The sequence below is a fragment of the Heterocephalus glaber genome, unplaced genomic scaffold (genome assembly GCF_053883595.1).
Source record: "Heterocephalus glaber isolate CG9 unplaced genomic scaffold, H.glaber_assembly_v1.0 deba00001600, whole genome shotgun sequence".
Taxonomy (NCBI): Eukaryota; Metazoa; Chordata; class Mammalia; order Rodentia; family Bathyergidae; genus Heterocephalus; species Heterocephalus glaber.
Window position 1 is genome coordinate 720,117 of NW_028258372.1, and position 7,387 is coordinate 727,503.

The 7,387-nt window shown below is 41.7% G+C and overlaps 1 pseudogene; it reads left to right on the forward strand.

The window, feature by feature from the left end:
* Window positions 1-3,753: 3,753 nt before the first annotated feature.
* Window positions 3,754-3,857, forward strand: LOC147823046 (U2 spliceosomal RNA; annotated as a pseudogene).
* Window positions 3,858-7,387: the final 3,530 nt, after the last annotated feature.

Here is a 7,387-nt window from a genome sequence, read left to right on the forward strand (position 1 = left end):
TCCTGTTACAACCATGGTAAACACTTCCCTCCTTGAATGGCTCTGAGTTCTGGAGCACAGAACTTCCTCCTCTCGAAGATGCTTTTGCACACAAGCATCTTTACCCGCCTCCACTTCCCTGGCTCTTCTTAGCAGCACTGAAACTGCCCAAATTCCCCCTTAAAGGGGGATTTAGCTCAGTGGTTTCGCCGCCTGATGCGCAAGCGCAAGGACCCGAGCACGATCCCCGGTACCAAAAACAACAACAACAACAAAAAACCTCTCCATCCTCCTTTCCCATCCAGGGATCTTTCTATCGCTCTCCTCACATCCATTTCTTTTAAAGATTTGATTAAATTAGTTACTGTGCTCTGTTTTTTTTAGTACCAGGGGTCGAACTCGGGTCCTTGCGCTTGCGCAGCAGGTGGCAAAACCACTGAGCTAAATCCCTGCCCTATCGTGTTCCTTTTAATCGATTATTGTTTCAAAGACCCCTCAATGTACTTTTTATAAATGTATATAAAGTATAATATACCTTTTATAAATATTGATTTTGCTAATTGTTTTCTCTATTATTATGGATTTGCTCTCCATATGTTCTTAAAAATTATGAGCTCTTAGTGTTATAGTAACCCTAATAGTTACTATTTCTGACAAACTTTATTCTGTGTCCTTTAGTTATAATTTTCTTACTGTCTAAAGAAATTCATTATCTGGTACTGAATTTCCTTAGTTTTTGCTTGTGTGAAAATCTTTATTTTTGTCCTCGTTTTTTGAAAGATATTTTTTCTAGGAACTCTATCTGGACCGGTGTTTTAGTTTGTTTGGTCCTACAAATGCTTTAAAAATATCAGCAATTTTCTTCTGGCTTATATGATTTCTGATGAGAGGATTGTATTTTTCTTGACTTTGTTCCTCCCCAAATATCTTTTTACTCTGGCCGCTTTGTAGATGTTCTTTTATCCCCTTTTCTTTTAAATGTGATTTAATTTATATTTCTCCTGTTTAACATTGGTTACACTTCTTAAAACTGTATGATTTTTTTCAAGTTTGTAAGATTTTTGGACATTTTTTGCAAATATTTCTTGTCTTCTGCTTCTGGTATTCCACTACATGCTTTTAGACTGTGTAATGAGATTTTTTTTTTGAGCTAGGAATTGAACTCAGGACCTTGCACTTTCGAGGCAGGCGGCGGCACCACTGAGCTAAATCCCCAGCCCTAATGTGATTTTTAAAGGGCACTGATGCTCTATTTTTCAGTCTTCTCTTTCCTCTCTGTATTTTATTTTGCAGAGTATCTGTTGCTACTTTTCCATGTTTATCGATCCTCTGATTCTGTAAATTTCAGTTTTCTGATTCTGTAAATTTCAATTTTCAGCCATTGTATGTTCCCTTGATAGCAATATTTGTTTTTCTGTTATATTTCCCAAAATGTCATGTCTTAACAACAACAAAAAAAAGGTCAGGTCTTCTTCTTAATCTTCAGGATGTTCAACATTCTTTATAAAACTATAATCAGGTCTGTAATCTACTAATTATCATTCCCATTCCTGAGCCTGTTGCTGTTATTTTTTTCTTCTCAGTTATGATTCCTGGTTCTTTCTATATTTAGAGATTTCTGATTAGATGCTAGACATTATACATTTTACATCTTTCTGTTGTGTTGTATTGCTGGGAAGATTTGTATACATTTCTTAATTCCAACAATTAAGTTGCTTATGATTCAATTTGGCTACTTTTCGAGTGGCTATTGGGGTTTTGCTGTTGGTTTTGTTGTTTTGTGACAGGGTCTCCCTATGCAGTTCAGGTTGGCCTTAGACTGACTGTGTTGCCCAGCTAGGCCTCGATCTTGCAGTGATCCTCCTGCCTCAGCTTCCTGCTGGGATTACAGCTGTGCTCCACCGCACCAGGGAATATTAGGATTTACAAAGAACAATCTGAAAGAAGCCTTCCTTCTAGAAGGCCATTTCTAAGGCCTGATTCTTCTGGGGTTTCCACAGAATTCCCCACGTATTCAGCAAGATCTTTCCATGCTGGTTGATGGGAACTTGGACAATTCTTGGCCCTGCATGAGCTCTTAAAATTGTGTGATTCAGGGTTCCTCCAGTAACTGTTCTTTTCCTGAAAGTTGTTTCTTTTTTCTTTCTTTCTTTTTGGTACCGGGGATCGAACTTAGGCCTTTGCACTTGCAAGGCAGGTGGCGGAACCACTGAGCTAAATTCCTGGCCCTGAAAGTTGTTTCTATTCCCAATCTGATGCAGTTTTGTCACGGAGCTTGGTCTGAGAAGTCCCCAAGGCTGAATGAAAGAATTTTACCCACTCTTTTAAAATAAGTTTGGGGCCAGGGATTTAGCTCGGTGGTGCCACTGCCTGCTTCGCAAGCACAAGGTCCTGAGTTCAATCCCTGGTACCAAAAAATAATAATAATAATAATAAAATAAAATAAGTTTGTAGCTCTGCTGACTCCCATCACAGAAAAAGAATTTTCAGGATGCATCAGTAAAACAGACACAAGAAGAGTTTACTAGGACACACTCAGTGAGGTGCAGGTGCTCAGAGAAAGGATACGCCGTACCAGCCGAGTGGGGCACACTGAAGGGTTGTCTGCAAGATGGATGATCTAGGATGTGTGTTTCTGCTGCCTGTCCGGTTACAACGTGAGCTGTGTGTACGTGCTCGAAGTTGAGATGCTGCCCACCGTATTGCTGCTTCCTTGAGAGTGGAGGAAGTGCAGTTTACAGGCGAATAGGACAAATCTTGTGCTGGGATTTACAGGGCAATTGTAAAAAGACTTTTAGAGTTTTTTAAATGAGTTTCCTGGAAGGGAAAAGGCTTATCTTGAAGCTGCAGCTTTTCTTAAATGTACAATTTTAAAGGCCAGGGATGTAGCTCGGCAGCATTGTGTCTACCTGGCAAATGCAAGGCCCTAAGTTCAATTCCTGGTACCAAAAAAAAAAGTGCAAATTTAAAATCTTGATCCATGGATCGAACTCATGACCTTGTGCTTGCAAGGTAGGCTTGGTGCCACTGAGCTAAATCCCTGGCACCAAAAAAACCAAATATTGATTTCCTTGTCTCCTTTCTACCTGCTTTTTATTTCTTCTATCCTACCTCAGTTTCACCATATGAATGTACAGAGACCTGCCTTGGATTTCTTCAGTTTTATATATACCTAGCTGCTTTCTCTCTGGTCCTTTTTTTTTTTTTTTTTTTTTTGCTTAAATTCTTTTATTGGTGCATTTTAAGTATACAATATGTTTACATTTATCATTGGGTGCTTGAACCTGTACATGATGTGTCTTGGTTCTTATTTTTTCCCCATTTCCTGTGCTCCCTTCACCCCCTCCACCCTTCCCTAGTTACAAAGACTTTGTTTCCATTTTGTTCTTTTCTCATAATTTGTCCTTTCCCTTCTTTCCTTTCCCCTTCCCCTCCAACCACCCCTATCCCTTTGGACCTTTCCTTCCTATTTCAAATAATCAATTATTCATTTTAATCATTTTAGTCCTTATTTCCACTTTCAGTTTCTCACACCAGAGAAACTATTCGGTATTTACACACATGTGTCCTATTTATTGCACCTAGGAGTACGGCCTCAGTGTGCATCCACTTAACTATAAGAGTCTCTACTTGGTCCTCTTTTTGTGATTTGTACCTTCTTAGGCCTCCTCCAAATTCTGGCTTATATGTCCACTCTTTTGGTCATTTCACTGTTATTGTCTCAATAACCGCACAAACTTTTACTTCTCCAGTCTGCTTCTCTAACCCGGATGTATCACTTCTCAGCCTTTTGGCTAAGATCAAGTGTAGTATCTAACCCACATGTCTTTCTTTTCCATTTTACACCTGTATATTCAACTATTTTCTGGATATCTCTACAAAGAAACTCAAACTCAACATTTTTGGGCTGGGGATTAGCTCAGTGGTTCCGCCACCTGCCTCACAAGCACAAGGACCTGACTTCGATCCCCAGTACCCCCCCAAAAAAAAACCCTCAACATTTTCAATATAGATTTCTTTCACACCTGTTCTCCTTATTTCCCCATCTCCGTAAATAATCCTCCAATCCTGTCTCCTTTTATATCTTCCCAAGTTTGTCTCCCACAACTGTTTCCCAAGTCTGTCCTGTGTTCTGCATTCACGCTGCCCACCACTTGGTCCTCCTCCCTCAGTTCCTGCCTTCATTGCTGTGATAGCCCCGGGTGGTTTCAGGGCAGAAGTCTCCCTAAATGTGGGGCCTTGATGTGGAAGGATTGTGACTCTGAGACCTAAGCTGGGGATATGAAGTGGGTCCACTAAGACAGATCCTTGCATGATGACTTCTCTCATCAACACTCTGCTGTCCCTGCCCTGTCCAGGCCTCAGTCGGGCAGCCTGAGGGGCTCCTGGTGACCCCAGAGTCCTCAGAAGGTGGACTGAGCCAGTGCACAAGGCCAGGGCTCTGTCCTCACATGCGCAGCGCTGCTGCCGGGAGAACAAGTCCTGCCCCACTGCCCCTAGCAGGGCTGCACCTTCTCTCGACTTCCTTCCCACTTTCCACTTTGCTACCTGGAGTCACCACCCAAATAAACCACCAGGTAAACTGACTCCACCCGAGTCAACCTTATTCTCTGTTTCGGTGGAGAATCCAAAGTGAAAAGGGCTCCTTACACAGTCGCTATCTTGATGGCAGCGAGCAAAGCATTCCTCTCCTGAAAGCTGTTGTTATGGACATGGCGGCTCCTTGCCTTAGCTGTGACATCAGAAGTGTCATCATGATGGGATTTGTCCAGTGGTGGTGATTTCAGACCAGGGGTTTCAGACCAGGGCCATGTTTACAAGCTTGTTTTTACAGATCTGGACTTCTAGAACGAGGGATTTAACACATTCTTTAGGGTGAGAATTTATTTCCAAATCTTGAGATTAGGGGATTCTGAGTTTCTCTAGGAAAGAAAGGCTTGTGAATAAATATTAGGTTTTGTTTGTTTATTTGTTCATTTTCTGAGACAGGGTTTTGCTATGTAGTCAGGCTGGTCTTGAACTCAGTGTGTAGCCCAGGCTGGCCTGGAATGTACAGTGATCCTCCTGCCTCAGCCTCACAAGTGCTGGGATTACAGGCATGTGCCACCAAGTTCAGCTTGGGGACAAATATTAAATATTCGGTAGAGGGCTGGGGATTTAGCTCAGTGGTTCCACTGCCTGCCTTGCAAGTGCAAGGTCCCGAGTTTGATCCCCAGTACCAAAAAAGAAAAAAAAAATTCAGTAGATTAGCATGATTTTTAAAAGATGATTACAAAAAAAATTTCAACATCTTAGTATGTTTTAGGTCAATTGATTATGAGCCATACACCACTCACAAGAAACAGGAATTTAAACTTTCAAATGCTTTTTCTTTTCTCACCACTAGGTGATTCTCTATACCTATGAAAGTGTTTGGAAATAAACTTCCAGCCCCACGTACTGAATTCTCTCTTCTTCCCCTCTCCCTCTATGCCTTTTCTCGGTGCTCTTGTTTACTCTCTTTAAAGATAACATTTGCTTGTTTAAAGGCAGAAGGGGGAAAAAATCAAAGAAAAAATAATAGGCTATAACCTACTGCTTAATCTTTCTTACTAGCAAAATAATGAAACAACACAATAAGAAATTCTAAACATTCATAAGAGATAGAACAGATGAATTTGGGAAACTAGATTGAATTGGCTATTCACCAGTCTAGATCCTCACTTTCTAACTGAAGGCAGTGAGATTAAGAGTTTTTAAAAATTCAGGCCAGGCGTGGTGGTGCACCCTTGTGATCTCAGCTCTTGGGAGGCTGAGGCAGGAGGATCTCTGAGAGTTCCAGGCCAGCCTGGGCTACATAGTGAGTTCAGGGCCAGCTTGAACTATGCAGTGAGACCCTGTCTCAAAGAAAAAAAGATTTTTAAAATGTTCATACAACCAGTTACTGATGGAAGAGGAAGAAGAAAATAAAAGAGGGGAAGGAGGAGAAAAGAAGAAAGTTGTTTAAACAGATACACATGATCACTCTGGAATTAATTATTTTACAGAATTTCAAAACACTTTCTTATTATTCTTACAAAAGTAATTTTTAGGGCCGGGGATTTAGCTCAGTGGTTCCGTCGCTTGCCTTGCAAGTGCAAGGACCTGAGTTCGATCCCTGGTACCAAAAAAAAAAAAACCACAAAAGTAATTTTTATGAATGGAGCGAAATAGTTTATATTCTTAAAGATTTCACTGGGTGCTTTAGCACATGCCTATATCCTAGCAGTGTAGGAGGCTGAGGCAAGAGGGTGGCCCAAGTTCTGAAAATAAAATTTACAAAGGGCTCGGGGTTGGCTTAGTGGCACAGCATGTGCCCAACATAGGCAAGGCTCTGGGTTCGATTCCCAGCTCCCCACCACCACTGAAAAAAAGAAAAAAGGAAAAGAAAGAGCATTGCATGGGAAAACAGGAGCACTACCTAGTGCCTATATCCTCCAAAACGTTTAATACATTTAAAACATAATTTTTTTTAATGTTCGTTACATTTTGTCTTTTTTGGTTGAAAATCCAGTCCTCAACAAAGGTTTTTTTTTTTAAGTCCAGGTTTCCAAAACAGAGGATGCTATAGCCAAAAACACACTACCCAACTTGGAGAACAAGTTCGCCCAGCCAGGGCAGTCTCATCATCACATGGCTGCCCTAAAGATCATTTTATCCTTGTGTCACTTTCAACATCATTTTGATACAGGAATTGAGCTAATTGTGGGATGAAGCACATGATTTCCTGGCCATAAGATCAGGCAGACACTCAGGACATAAGGCAGAGGATGGCCCCAGGCCAGGCATGAACTTTAGTGTCCCTAAAAATGACAGGAGAAGCTTTATAAATGCTTTATTCAAAGCTATACCTAGTTCTGACCTTCGTAGATTGGAGCGGAATACTAAGTCCTCACGGTGAAGTACCCGTGAGTGAGGTCAACAGAGAAGGTGAACAGACTTCCTGGTTTACTTCCAGTTTCCTGTCCCCTTCTCTTTAAGCACGTGTGCCAGAGTTTCTTGTCTGAATTAACTACCATTATTACTAGTTGCGTTAAAATAAACCAGCATGGGTGCAGGTGATCACTTCGTGCTGTTTTATTAGGGTCTCCTCCTGAGGTATGAGACACAGGTGCGGTAGAAAGAGATCAACACTTCGCAAGTGGCTACATCTCCACCTTCGGTGATGACCCCCCTCAATCCCTAAACTGATCTCCACACAGGTAACTAAATCCTCCATGCAAGGACAGCTGACTTCCGGTGCTGAGGGGAAGGGTTTGCTGCCCCTGGTGGCCACCTGGTGTGTGTGCATCAACCGCGCCAAAGTCCCTGCCTACCAGCCCAGAGGCCAAGGGTGAAAGTGGAAAATTAGAAATTCAGCGAATGTAAACTATACCCAGGAAGAGAAGGT